The sequence below is a fragment of the Sarcophilus harrisii genome, chromosome 3 (assembly GCF_902635505.1).
Source record: "Sarcophilus harrisii chromosome 3, mSarHar1.11, whole genome shotgun sequence".
Lineage (NCBI taxonomy): Eukaryota > Metazoa > Chordata > Mammalia > Dasyuromorphia > Dasyuridae > Sarcophilus > Sarcophilus harrisii.
Window position 1 is genome coordinate 410672677 of NC_045428.1, and position 14202 is coordinate 410686878.

Consider the following 14202-nt stretch of genomic DNA (forward strand, 5'->3'; position numbering starts at 1 on the left):
TCCTATAAATGCCTTTTAAGGCCAAATATAAATGGATCAAGTTTTATATATATGTAGTTTTTCGTTGTAAGTTTCCATCTTGACAAATATTCAAAAAATTTACTCTATGAAGATTTAATTGCAAAATGTATGTATTTATCTGGGCACTGTACAGCTCTGCCCACCAAAAGATTTGGAGCAGAGGTGTTAGCTCTTTAAGATTGGGCCTAAAACATCAGGAATAAAGAGAAGAAGAAAAAAGCCCCCCAGTATTGTGTTTCAGTTGTCCCACTTCTTCTCAGCTTCTCTCCTATATGTATTTTACTATCTATCCAGAAGAAAATTATATATCTCACTTACTTGTATCCAAATCTACTGATTGGAAGCAAAGCTGTGTCCAGTGGAGGCTTAGCAAAACAATTTGTGTATTTGTACATTGGGAAACACTTTTTTTTTGAACCATATAAGTTGAAAGCTTTATTGAAGACTATGCATATCTTGCAGCACTTAGCAATTAAGAGGTAGCTCTGGGCACTATAAACTGAGAAACATATCCATATAAAATTAAAATGACAAAGTCTGTCCCTTCACATCAGGTTTCTGTGTTTGTTTCCCTTCTTAATGAAATGTAGCTCAATAACTTAATGAAATTGACTTAACTGAATATAATTTGTCCTTGTATACATTACTACTGTCATACATTACTGATACTTACTATCACACCTTTTCTCCAGCTAGCCATATATACTTAGTGTCTTCCAAATAGAATTAGTCTTCCTTATTCATTTGTGCCATTGTCCTTATGGAATACTTTCCCCACTTTGTCTACAAAAATCCAAATCCCTTTCATTTGAATGCTTAGTTTAAGTTGCAACTCCCTCATGAAATCTTCTCTATTTAGGAGAGAAAGTACCACAAGCTATAATTCTTAATTGTAGGGAAGGGCATAAGGTGTTTGCCTGGGTTACAAAATCTGAAGTGACAACTCTGATGATCTTTCAAAGATAATTAAGGAGCAAAGAATTATTCTCCAAGCATCATTTAAAGAAGGCTCACAAAGTATCTAACTTTTCATTTCCTACTAGTTACACTCCTTTGGATAAACTCTAACATCATTATGTTCCCAAAATATCTCTTCACCAGAAAAGATTCTGTGAGACTGCATTATTTTTGATACTCAAAACTCTTAAATATCCTCAATAATTTCTGCCCTTCTTTTTGGAGAGTGAAGCAAAGAACTCCTCCCCACACTTCCCTTTAAAGAGGTCATAGAGATTTGTCAACTCTTTATTTTCCCACTCTTTAGAGTAGACTCCATTATGCCCCTCACAGGGTACTATCTTGCCCTTACCCATCTTTTTTTTCCCTCATTAGACTGTAAGATCCTTGAGAATAGGCACCATCTTTATTTTTCTTATTTGTATCCATATCATTTAGTACAGTACCTGAGGGAAGGGAATAAGTGCCAGGGACTATACTTAACAAATATTATCTCACTTGATAACTAAAACTTCCTTGGGAGATAAATACTGTTACTATTCTTATTTTATAGTTGAGGAAACTGAGGCAACAGAAGTTAAGTGAATTATCCAGGAACACACAGTGAATAAATGCCTAAAGTCACATTTAAATTCAGATCTTTCTGACTCCAGGCTTAGAAATCTGTTCACTGGGCCACCTAGCTATCATATGCCTGACATATGGTAGGCATGTAGTAAATGTTTATTGATGTGACTTACACAATGAGTTTTTTCTCAACTTCCTTAGCATTGGTTTGACACATTGAATACTGCTTTATATTGCCATGGATCCTCCTTTCATTTATACCATAAATTAATTTTGGATGGAAAACACATCTAATTATTTTATGAACTCCTTTCAGGGCCTGGCAGAGTACCATACACATTGTAGATCACCAGTAAATCTTTTTGATTATTTAAATAATTACATCTTACAGAGATTGTCTTCCCATTTAACTCATTGTTACTTTTTCTGCATCTAAATCTTGACTAATAATGAGGAAATTTTGGGCAAGGTTTATACTAGTAGCATCCAGTAATCTTGCAAATGAAACTGTCATTAAGGCTATGTTATTTAGAATGGAATTGGGAGTTAATGTATAATTTGATATGCTATATGTTGAAGTTAAAGATATTTTTCTCTTGAAATTATAAAGTTCGTCATTTGTATTTAATAAAAACAAATTCCTCTATTTACAGGATAGTTTGTTCTTTTTTTTTTTTTTTTTTTTACTTTTTTGGTTTGGTTGATTTGGTTTGAATCACTATTATTTCTTTGATGTAGGGAACTTATGTGAGGAAATTTCCTTCCTTAATAGTTATCTGCAATTTTTCTGCAATTATAGCTCTAAAGAATTACTTGGGACTTTATGAGACTAAGTACCTTGTCCAGAGTTACACAGGAAGTATGTATCAGAGGAAGCAATTAAATGCAAGTCTTTCTAATGCCTAGAATTTTTCTCTTTCCATTGTGCCTTGTTTATCCTATATCTTTATATAGCTCCCTCAAAATGATTCAGATATAGGGAAGGAAAAAAAAAGTATAAACCAGCCAGAAAAGAAGGAATACTGTAGTCTGGAAATAAAACATGGTTTTCTTTTGTTTTGTTTTCTGGGTCAGTCATTGTAGATCTATTAGATTGTCTATTCCCTAACTACATATGTCCCTTCATATACTTAATGTTTAGTATCACCTTCTTTCTCCTGTGTGCTATTCCAGACTCCTATATGATTGATGGTTTTTTTGTTTTGTTTTGTTTTTATTTGTATTTTTTTTCTTTCTTTCATCTTATGGTTGGTAAACCAATAGAACTCATCTCAATAGCCCACTTCCTCTTCTAATAAAAGACTTAAAAAGTTTTAGCTGTCATAATTCTCTTTTTTTATTTTTTTTAAATAATTATAACTTTTTATTGACAGAACCCATGCCAGGGTAATTTTTTACAACATTATCCCTTGCACTCACTTCTGTTCCAATTTTTCCCCTCCCTCCCTCCTCCAGCCCCTCTCCCAGATGGCAAGCAGTCCTATATATGTTAAATATGTCGCAGTATATCCTAGATACAATATATGTGTGCAGAACCAAACAGTTCTCTTGTTACACAGGAAGAATTGGATTCAGAAGGTAAAAATAACCCAGGAAGAAAAACAAAAATCCAAACAGTTTACATTCATTTCTCACTGTTCTTTCTTTGGGTATAGCTGCTTCTGTCCATCATTGATCAATTGAAACTGAGTTAGATCTTCTCTTTGTCAAAGAAGTCCACTTCCATCAGAATACATCCTCATACAGTATGGTTGTTGAAGTATATAATGATCTCTTGGTTCTGCTCATTTCACTTAGCATCAATTCATGTAAGTCTCTCCAAGCCTCTCTATATTCATCCTGCTGGTCATTTCTTACAGAACAATAATATTCCATAACATACTACAATTTACCCAACCATTCTCCAAATAATGAGCATCCATTCATTTTCCAGTTTCTAGCCACTACAAATAGGGCTGCCACAAACATTTTGGCACATACAGGGCCCTTTCCCTTCTTTAGTATCTCTTTGGGGTATAAGCCCAGTAGTAGCACTGCTGGATTAAAGGGTATGCACAGTTTGATAACTTTTTAGGCATAGTTCCAGATTGCTCTCCAGAATGGTTGGATTCGTTCACAACTCTACCAACAATGCATCAGTATCCCAATTTTCCCGCATCCTATTTTTTCCTGTCATCTTAGCCAATCCAAAGGGTGTGTAGTGGTATCTCAGAGTTGTCTTAATTTGCATTTCTCTAATCAATAGTGATTTGGAACACTCTTTCATATGAGTGGAAATAGTTTCAATTTCATCATCTGAAAATTGTCTGTTCGTATCCTTTGACCATTTATCAATTGGAGAATGGCTTGTCTTATAAATTAGAGTCAATTCTCTATATAATTTGGAAATGAGGCCTTTATCTGAACCTTTAACTGTGAAGATGTTTTCCCAGTTTGTTGCTCCCCTTCTAATCTTGTTTCCATTACTTTTATTTGTATAAAGACTTTTTAATTTGATGTAATCAAAATTTTCTATTTTGTGATCAATAATGGTCTCTAATTCATCTTTGGTCACAAATTTCTTCCTCCTCCACATGTCTGAGAGATAAACTATCCTATGTTCCTCTAATGTATTTATAATCTTGTTCTTTATGCCTAAATCATGGACCCATTTTGATCTTATCTTGGTATACTGTGTTAAGTGTGGGTCCATGCCTCATGATTCTCTTTTTAAATAAAAAATATTTATTTTTTAATGCCCATTGCTTTATGAATCATGTTGGGAGAGAAAAATCAGAGCAAAGGGGAAAAACATGGGAGAAAGAAAAAAAAAGAAGTGAACATAACATGTGTTTATTTACATTCAGTCTCCAATTGTTTTTCTGGATGCAAATGACATTTTCTGTCCAAAGTCTATTGGGATTGGTTTGGCTCATTGAACCACTGAGAACAAACAAGTCTTTCATACTTAATCATTCTTGCTGTTATTTAGTACAATATATTCCTGGGTCTGCTTGTTTCTCTCAGCATCAGTTCAGGTAAATCTTTCAAGGCCTTTCTAAAATCAGCTTGGTCATCATTTTTTTATAGAATGATAATATTCCATTACCTTCATTTATTACATCTTGTTCAGCTATTTCTCAATTGAAGGATATCTACTCATTTTATAATTCTCTATTACCACAAAAAGAGCTGCTACAAATATCATTGCATGTGTAGGTCCTTTTCCCTCCTTTATGATTTGTTTGGGATACAGATCAGTAATGGCACTGCTGGTTTAAAGGGTAAGCATAGTTTTATAGTCCTTTGAGTATAGTTCCAAATTCCCTTCCAGAATGGTTGGATCATTTCACAACTCCACCAATAACCTTCATATTATTTTTCCAGTTTTCCCACATCCCTTCCAAGATTTATTATCATCTTTTCCTGTCATTTTAGGCTATCTAAGAGGTATGAAATGGTACCTCAGAGTGGCTTTAATTTGCATTTCTCTAATTGAGAGTGTTTTAAAGCATTTTTTCATATGACTGATGGCCAGGATTCTTAAACTGAATGAACTCTTTGAAACATGAACCTGTGAATTTTATACATGCATGTATACTATTTTTCTTCTATTATTCCCAAAGTGTTGAAAACCATTGTATTTGGGGTTCTCCTATTGATGTTCTTCCTATGTTCCTTTCCAGTTCACTTTTGAAGGAGTCAATACTAATCTTAATGTAAAGAAATTGAGAGGCAGCCTTAATTTGGAAGTTTCATTCTTAAAGTGCAACAGGATTGTGGAACTTTCCTAGTATCTGGTTCATGTTGTCTCTAACTCCTACACTGTCAGTCTATATGGTTTTTCCCTTATGGTTTTGCTTTAAATACACTAAATGCAAGGAAATTTTGTATTCAGCAATGGCGTTGACTTATCTGATTTTTCTTCAAAACTCCTGTAGTGACAGCAGTGAATTTTTTTGACAGAGAACAAGGGGGAAATGGAGTTTGTCTTGGCATACTCTGACATAGGTAGAAAGAGGAGAGAACAATGTTTTCTCTATTGACAGATTAAAGGTATGACAAATACAGGTCTTGATAAAATCTTCTTAATCAATTCCTTCTAAATTTCTTGAAGATTACTTTTAGTAGCATCACAAAATGAGAAGAGAATTTTAGATAGAATTATAATCTGCATGATTGTAAGAGGAGGACATAGTAAAGAGAAGAAATCACAAATCTGTGAAGTGGGAAAATAATTTCCTTTGATTCTTCTTTACTTGACTTCCATTTCATCAAATGACCTTGATTAATTAGGTGCCTTGCTAGTGCTTTGGGATATCAACCAATGAGATCTGCCATTTTTATGTAAACAAATTTTCAGAGGCATGCAAAAATACACAGGCCATGTTCAGACTCCCTAGACCTATGAAAGGGAAGAAGACTGGAAGCTAAAATACTGGCATATGGAATAATGTGGCTAACTATAAGACTTTTTACAAATCATTTAACCTCTTTCTTTTTGAAAAAAAATTTTTTTCAACTAGCAGTCCAGTCTCCCTCTATTCACTCTGCCCCTAGTTACTAATATTCAGTTCAGAATGAACTGTGTGATTTATTTGGTCCAGAATTCCTAGCCTGATTATTTCTCTATAAGTTTAGACTAAATTGGAAGCTGAAACTAACATCCCACTAATCATCCCCTAGGGTTCAATCTACACTTCTGCTCTTGGCTTCTGAAATTGTTCAGGTTAAGGCTCATGACCATTCCTAGTCTGGAACATCTCACCTATGCAGAATTCCCACCCCACCTCCCAAACTTGGTCTACTCTGAATCTGTGATTAAGAATTTGGTAGAGAAAAACAGAGACAAATGGCATCTGGTCCTATACCTGATACCAGTTTTATATAAGTTTACACAAGTTTAGAACCTATGCTGCATCTGGGACTTCTTCTTGCCCTACTCCATTGCCTCTCCCTTAACTGAAATGGTCTGTGTGGGGACTCTTGACTAGACCCAATCCCTAATGTCCCTAAATATACTTGTCTATATAATTTCTTGTGCAGATCTAGACTAGAAAATGACTCACTGATATTTTCTTAGGTTGAATCATTCAGATTCAATATGGTGCATTTTCTAGATCTGTTTTTCTTTGTTTTTATACCTGATTTTCTAGAATTGAGGGAAACTCAAAATACTTGTCCTTATCACTCTGTCATCTTGGCTCTGCCTTCACTTAACCTCTTAATGGCTCAACTTTTCCCCCTTCTTCTTCTACAGTATGTTAATAATAATTTATACCTTGATTATTGAGAAGGTATACAGAGCAATGTTGTGGGATGGTCAACTTAGATAAACTTAACTCTTCTTATTAATATAATAGTGTAAGACAATTCCAAAAAAAACTAATGATGGAAAATGTTACCCACATCCAAATAAGGAACTTTGGAGTCTGAATGCAGATCAAAGCATATTATTATCACTTTTTTTCTTTCTTATGTTTTTTTTTCCTTTTTGTTCTGATTCTTTTTTCATAACATGACTAATGTGGAAATATATTTAATATGATCATATATGTATAACTTTTATCAGATCAATTATCTTCTTGGGGAAAGGGAAAGGAAGGGATGGAAGTAGAAAAATAGAAATGATTTTATAAAAGTAAATGTTTCAAACTCTGTATGTAATTAGAAAAATACTACAAAGTAGAAAAATAAAAAATCAGCTGCAGTTAGGGTAAAGTATGTTGTAATGCATCTTCTATAGCTACTTTTGATCATAGATTTAGAATGTGACTGTAAAAGTCATTTTGTCAAATTCCTTCATTTTTCAGATGAGAAAACTAAGACTCAGTGATAATAAATGACAATATTTGTATGATAAATACGTGTTGATTTGAAAGGTTTCAGTACTTCAGTATTTCTATGCAAATACGAGGTGAACTTTTTTTTTTTTTTTTTTTTTTTTTTTTTTTTTAAGAATGGACCTATATTTCATTAGTATGGAACCTCCCAACAAATCAAAACTCATAAGAGTTTTAGCTAGTTGTTTGAAGGCTCTAAGAGATTACCTTATTCACTCATGATTCCATTACTTGTAAATGTCAGAGGTAAGGCTTATAACCCAGGCATTTAAAACCACAAGGCCAGCTCTCTGACTACTCCACTAGGCTGATTCTCACAAGGCAGATTACTGCTGAGATAATTTACATGAAGGAGATTTCCCCCCCAAGTGATGTATCTTTTTTTTTTTTTTTCAAACCTGATAAAAGGCTCTAACAATTTCAGTTCTGGAAAAATATCAGAACATAGTCATCACCTCACAGAAGTTCCTGGATTTTTAATGCTGAACATGAATCTGTTTAGTTGAAAATGTTTCCCAGAGGACTAGAAATATATTCCAACACCAGATTTCATTTCCCTCATTGTGTCCTTGAGCACTGTTGAATAAAATACAATAAGTAATTCTGGGCTCAGCTTCATTCCATTGGTGACTAAATATGGACTGAATATTATAAACCCTGAAGAAACCATTAAGTTACCTTTGTTAATATCTCTGTAGATCTCTCTGAAGCTTATGTTGTCCACTAGCTGGGCATATCAGAATTTATTCAGAATTTTGCATAGTCAAGTAGATCAATAAGAATAATTATAATGTTACTGTTCAATCATTTTAGTCTTATCTAACTCTTCATGACCGTTTATGGGGTTTTCTTGGCAGAAATACTGGAGTATTTTGCCATTTCCTTCTCCAGGCCATTTTTACAAATAAAGAAACTAAGGCAAATGGGGTTAGGGATTAAATGGGGACTTGGCTAAGGCCAGGTAGGAATGGAACTCAGATCTTCATGACACGAGGCCTAGCACTCTATCCATTGTGCCATTCAAGTTACACAATAATATTGATAATTGACTGCTTTTTATATAGTGCTTTAAAGTTTGCAACTGACTTTACCCTTATTATCTCACTCAGATTTCATAGCAATCCCATAAGTTAAGTTCTATAGAAATTATTATCTCTATTTTACAAATAGAAATATTGAGGCTCAGAGAGATTACATAATTATCCATGGTTGCACAGCTATTAAGTATCATAGGAATGATTCTTATCATCAACTCTGAGTCTAGCACTTCTCTTCAATCCTATGTTTCCTCTCAGGAAAAAACAGTGAAGAAATTTGATCTTCTTGTTTATTCACTAAATTCATAAAGTAAGTATGTCCAGGACTGAGAGGTCAGAGAGAGATACTGATGTTTGTGGGATGTGAATGACTTTTGGTAGTCAGTGAACTGGGATCAGTGCTATGCTGACAAATGTTTAACAACCAGATCTCAGGGAGCAGGTGGGGCAAAATAAACACATGACACATTTTTAAATTTAATCTGTATTATTAGCATTTTCTCTACCACTTTCTTAAATCTAAACAATCAATAAAACTATAAATCAAATCTTGATGTACAATGTTTGCTGACTTCCAAAATGAAAATGCTTATGCTAAAAATTAATTTTTAATCTAAATAGTATTCTATTTTTTTCCAATTACATGTAAAAATTATTTTTATAAGATTTTGAGCTTAAATTTTCCTTCCCCCTTCCCTCCTGCATACCCCAAGGCAATGGGGCAGATAATCTGGATTCTTATGTGCTCACATGAAAAACATGAATTTTCATATTCTGAGGAAAGAAATACTGGAGCAGAAGCTCTATGAGTTTTCTTAGGCATCTGAGACTGTAAAGGTGATATCTAAAATTTAAGACACCAATGTTTTGAGCCTTCAAAAAAACCAACAACCATATGGTATGTTCACCTAATGGGGCAGTTAAGATATACAGGGGACAGAACACTAGACTTGGACCAAAAAGACTCATTTTCATGAATTCAAATCTAACCTCAAAAATGTACTGTGTGATATTGGGCAATTCATTTAAGCCTATTTATTTCATTTGTAAAATGATCTGGAAAAGGAAAGGGCAATCATTCCAATATTTCTGCCAGTAAAACCTAAATGGGGCTACAGAAACTTGGTGAACTAATTCTAAAGAATGAGTGGTTCAAACAAAAAATCACACAAACAATTCATAATTTCATCTAAGAAAATAATAGTAATGAGACAATATAACAAAACTTATGGGATGCAGCCAAAGCAGTTAGGGGAAATTTTATATTTCTGACATTATATATGCTGACATTTGTCAGCATAGCGCTGATCCCAGTTCACTGACTACCAAAAGTCATTCACTTCCCACAAACATCAGTATCTCTCTTTGACCTCTCAGTCCTGGACATACTTATTTTATGAATTTAGTGAATAAACAAGAAGATCAAATTTCTTCACTGTTTTTTCCTGAGAGGAAACATAGGATTGAAGAGAAGTGCTAGACTCAGAGTTGATATGAATCATTCCTATGATACTTAATAGCTGTGCAACCATGGATAATTTATGTAATCTCTGAGCCTCAGTATTTCTATTTGTAAAATAGAGATAATAATTTCTATAGAACTTAACTTATGGGATTGCTATGAAATTTGAGTGAGATAATAATAAGGATAAAGTCAGTTGCAAACTTTAAAGCACCATATAAAAATAATAAATAGCAAATAACATAGAGAAAGAGGAGATCAATGAATTAGACATGCAAGTAAAAAAGGTAGACAAAGAACAAATTAAAAACCCAATTAAATACCAAATTAAAAATTTCGAAATGCAAAGGAGAGATGAAAAAAACTGAAACCAAGAAAACTATTAAACTAATAAATAGAACCAAGAGCTGGTTTTGTGAAAAAATTAACAAAATAGATTAACCTTTGGTTAATTTAATCAGAAAAAGGAAAGAAAAAAAATCAAGTCATCAGCATTAAAAATGAAAGGAATAAGCTTACCACCAATGAAAAAAAAATAGAGAAATAATTAGGAGCTATTCTGCCCAACTCTATGGCAGAAAGTCTGACAAGTTAAGTGAAATGGATATTTACAAAAATATAAATTGCCCAGGCTAACAGAAGAGGAAATAAAATATTTAAATAATCCCATTTTAGAAAAAGAATCGAACAAGTCATTAATGAACTCCCTAAAAAAAAATCACCAGGGCCAGATGGATTCACAGATGAATTCTACCAAACATTTAAAGAACAATTATTTCCAATACCATGTAAACTATTTGGGAAAATAGGTAAAGAAGCAATACTGACAAATTCATTTTATGACACAAATATGTCACTGATACCTAAATCAGGAAGCATCAAAATAGAAAAAGAAAATTATAGACCAATCTCCTTAATGAATATTAATGCAAAATTTTAAATAAAATATTAGCAAAGAGATTATAGCAACTTATCAGTGAGATAATACACTATGACTTAAGTGAGATTTTTACTGGGAATGCAGGACTAGTTCAATATCAGGAAAATTATTAACTATAATTGGGTATATCAATAAAAAAACAGAAATCGTGATAATTTCAATAGATATTTTGACAAAATACAGTACCAATTCCTATTAAAACTTCTAGAGAGCACAGGTATAAAGAGAGCTTTAGTTGAAATAATAAACAGAATCTATCTAAAAAGTACCACAAGCATTATTTGTAATGGAAAGAAGCTGGATGCATTCCCAATAAGATTAGGAGTGAAATAAGGATGCACATTATCACTACCATTATTCAACATTGTACTAGAAATATTGACTTTACCAATAAGAAAGAAAAAGAAATTAAAGGAATTAGAAAAGGGCAATGAGGAAATAAAACTCTCACTTTTTGCAGAAGATATGATGATATATTTAGAGAATCCTAGAAAAACATCTAAAAATCTACATGAAACAATTCACAGCTTTAGCAAAGTTGCAGGATATAAAATAAACCCACACAAATCTTCATTATTTCTATATATTACTGACAAAACCCATCAGTAAGAGATAGAAAGAGAATTCAATTTAATATTATTGTAGACAAAATAAAATACCTGCCAATAGAAACCCCAAGAACTATATGAACACAATTATAAAATACTTATCACATAAAGTCAGATCTAAACAATTGAAAAAGATATTAGTTGTTCATGGATAGGTCAAGCTAATATAATAAAAATGACAATTCAGCCTGAATTGGTCTACTTGTTCAGTGCCATACCAATCAAACTGCCTAAATATTATTTTACAGAACTTGAACTAATATATATATACACACATATAATAGAACTATTTTATAGAACAAAATTCAATTCATCTGGAAGAAAAAAAGGTCAACAATATCAAGAGAATTAATGAAAAAAATACAAAGGTTATTGGCTTAGCAGTACCAAACCTAAAACTATATTATAAAACAGCAGTAATCAAAACTATTTAGTACAGGTTAAGAAACGGAGTGGTAGATCAGTGGAATAGATTAGATACACATGACTCAATAATCAAGGCCTATAGCAATCTATTATTTGAGAAAGCTCCGAACATCAGTTTAAGAATTGTTTCAAGTAAGACCCTTCAGAAACCCACTAATTTGATTTGATTCCCCATTTCCTTTGGTGTTTTCATCTCTCTTCCTGAGAAGTCTGGGAGGGCATGATCACCTCCTTTTATGGTGTTTTCAGCCCTTTTTTGAGCAATCGGGGAAGGTGTGATCACCTCTTTTTTGGGGGTTCTCACCTCCTTGAGAAGTCAGGGAGGGTTCTCTCACTATTTGACACAAATTGCCAGGAAACCTGGAAAATAATGTCAGAAACTTGTCATAGACTTACATCTCACATCCCATACCAAAATAAGGCCAAAATGGATACATTATTTGGGCATCAAGTAGGATACCATAAAAAAACTCAGGAGAAGAAGGGATAATTTACCTATCAGATCTTTGGAGAAATTTATGACCAAAGAGCAAGAGAACAGTATGAAAGGCAAAATGGATAACTTTGATTACATTAAATTAAAAAGTTTTTTCATAAGCCAAGGCAATCAAAACAAGATTAAAAAGGAAGTTACAAAGCTAGGAAAAATCTTTACAGCCAGTATTTCTGGTAAAGGTCTCATTATAAAATACATAAAAAAATGGTGTCAAATTTATAAGAATACACGTAATTTCCCAGTAGATAAATGGCCAAAGGATATGAACAAACAATTTCCAAATGATGAAATTAGTCATCTATAGTCATATGAAAAAAAATGCTCTGAATCACTATTGATTAGAAAAATGCAAATAAAACAACTCTGAGATACTCCTTCACACCTCTCAGATTGACTAAGATGACAGGAAAAGATAATGATAAATGTTGATAGGTGTTATGGGCCAGAACTCTGAACTTGAAACAAGGATGCTTACAAGGTACTAACTAAGTAGAATTGATGATACAATGGTTATCTAGTTTAGCATGGTGCTTAATAGTTCTCTAATTCAGTACATGTACTTAGTACTTAATATAGTTCCATAAGATTCACGCCCATGATAATGGAGCATATAACAGCCATCAAGGACTGGAGATTCATTCCATCTTGGGTCAGACTTGTGGTGGCAGGCCTGGCCTCCAGCATTTTCTCCACTGAAACTAAGACTCTGGAAGGTCTCTAAGAAAGCTATCCAGCCCTAGGCAAGGGAGACAATAAAGGATTTGGACTTTAACCCCTGGCTACTCTTTTGGTGATTATTGAACTGAAATGAAGGCTGCTTCCAAAGACTCAAGAAAACCAAACCAAAGAACATTACGTTTTTGATCTCCTGCTTTCTTTTGTTTTAGAACATAGGTGGTCATGCCCTCCCTGACTTCTCAAGGAGGTGAGAACCCCCCAAAAAGAGGTGATCATACCTTCCCCAATTGCACAAAAAAGAGCTGAAAACATCATAAAAGGAGGTGATCATGCCCTCCCGAACTTCTCAGGAAGAGAGATGAAAACACCAAAGGAAATGGGGAATCAAATCAAATTAGTGGGTTTCTGAAGGGTCTCACTTGAAACAGGTATACATAAATCCATCAACATGGGCGGTATTACACATAATTACATAAATTACATAAGCACATAGCAATGTAACACAGGCTAGTACTGATGTGACAAATAACATGAATCAACATGAGGAATTATACATGTCCATAAGTCCTAGAAACAGTTCAAAAGGAATCATTTGTCCATTACTTTATGTGTACAGGGAATCCAATAATTCCTGCAAGCTTTGAAATGCTGCAATAGTCTCATCAACAATTTTACATCTCAGGGAATCCAACGATTCCTGCAAGTTTTGAAGTCCTGCAATAGTCTCATCATGTGTTAGAGAATTCCATGATTCCTGCTGGTTTTGAAGTTCTGCAACAGTCTTAACATTTTTTTTTTTTTTATCTCAGGGAATCCAGTGATTCCTGTTGGTTTTGAAGTTCTGTAACAGTCTCATTATCAGCCATGATTTTTCAGTGTCAGATGTTTCTTAGGTGTCCTCCTTAATTTTGAGGTTTTTCTCTTTTTATTTCTCTCTCAAGGTGCTCATTGCCACCCAATTCCTTCTCCATCTGTAGAGATACAAACAAACCCTTTCTCCCAAGCAGTTAATCTATCTAGTACCTTCTATTTTACCACTTTCTAGATTTCTCCATGTCACCTGGCAATTACAATGGAGCTGCTTGCACTGGACACCGCCTTTCTGTTGGGTTAAAAAGTCTTCATTCTTCCCAATTGTAATCCCTTTCTGCCATCTGATTGCTTCTCTGGTGATTGATCACTATAGAG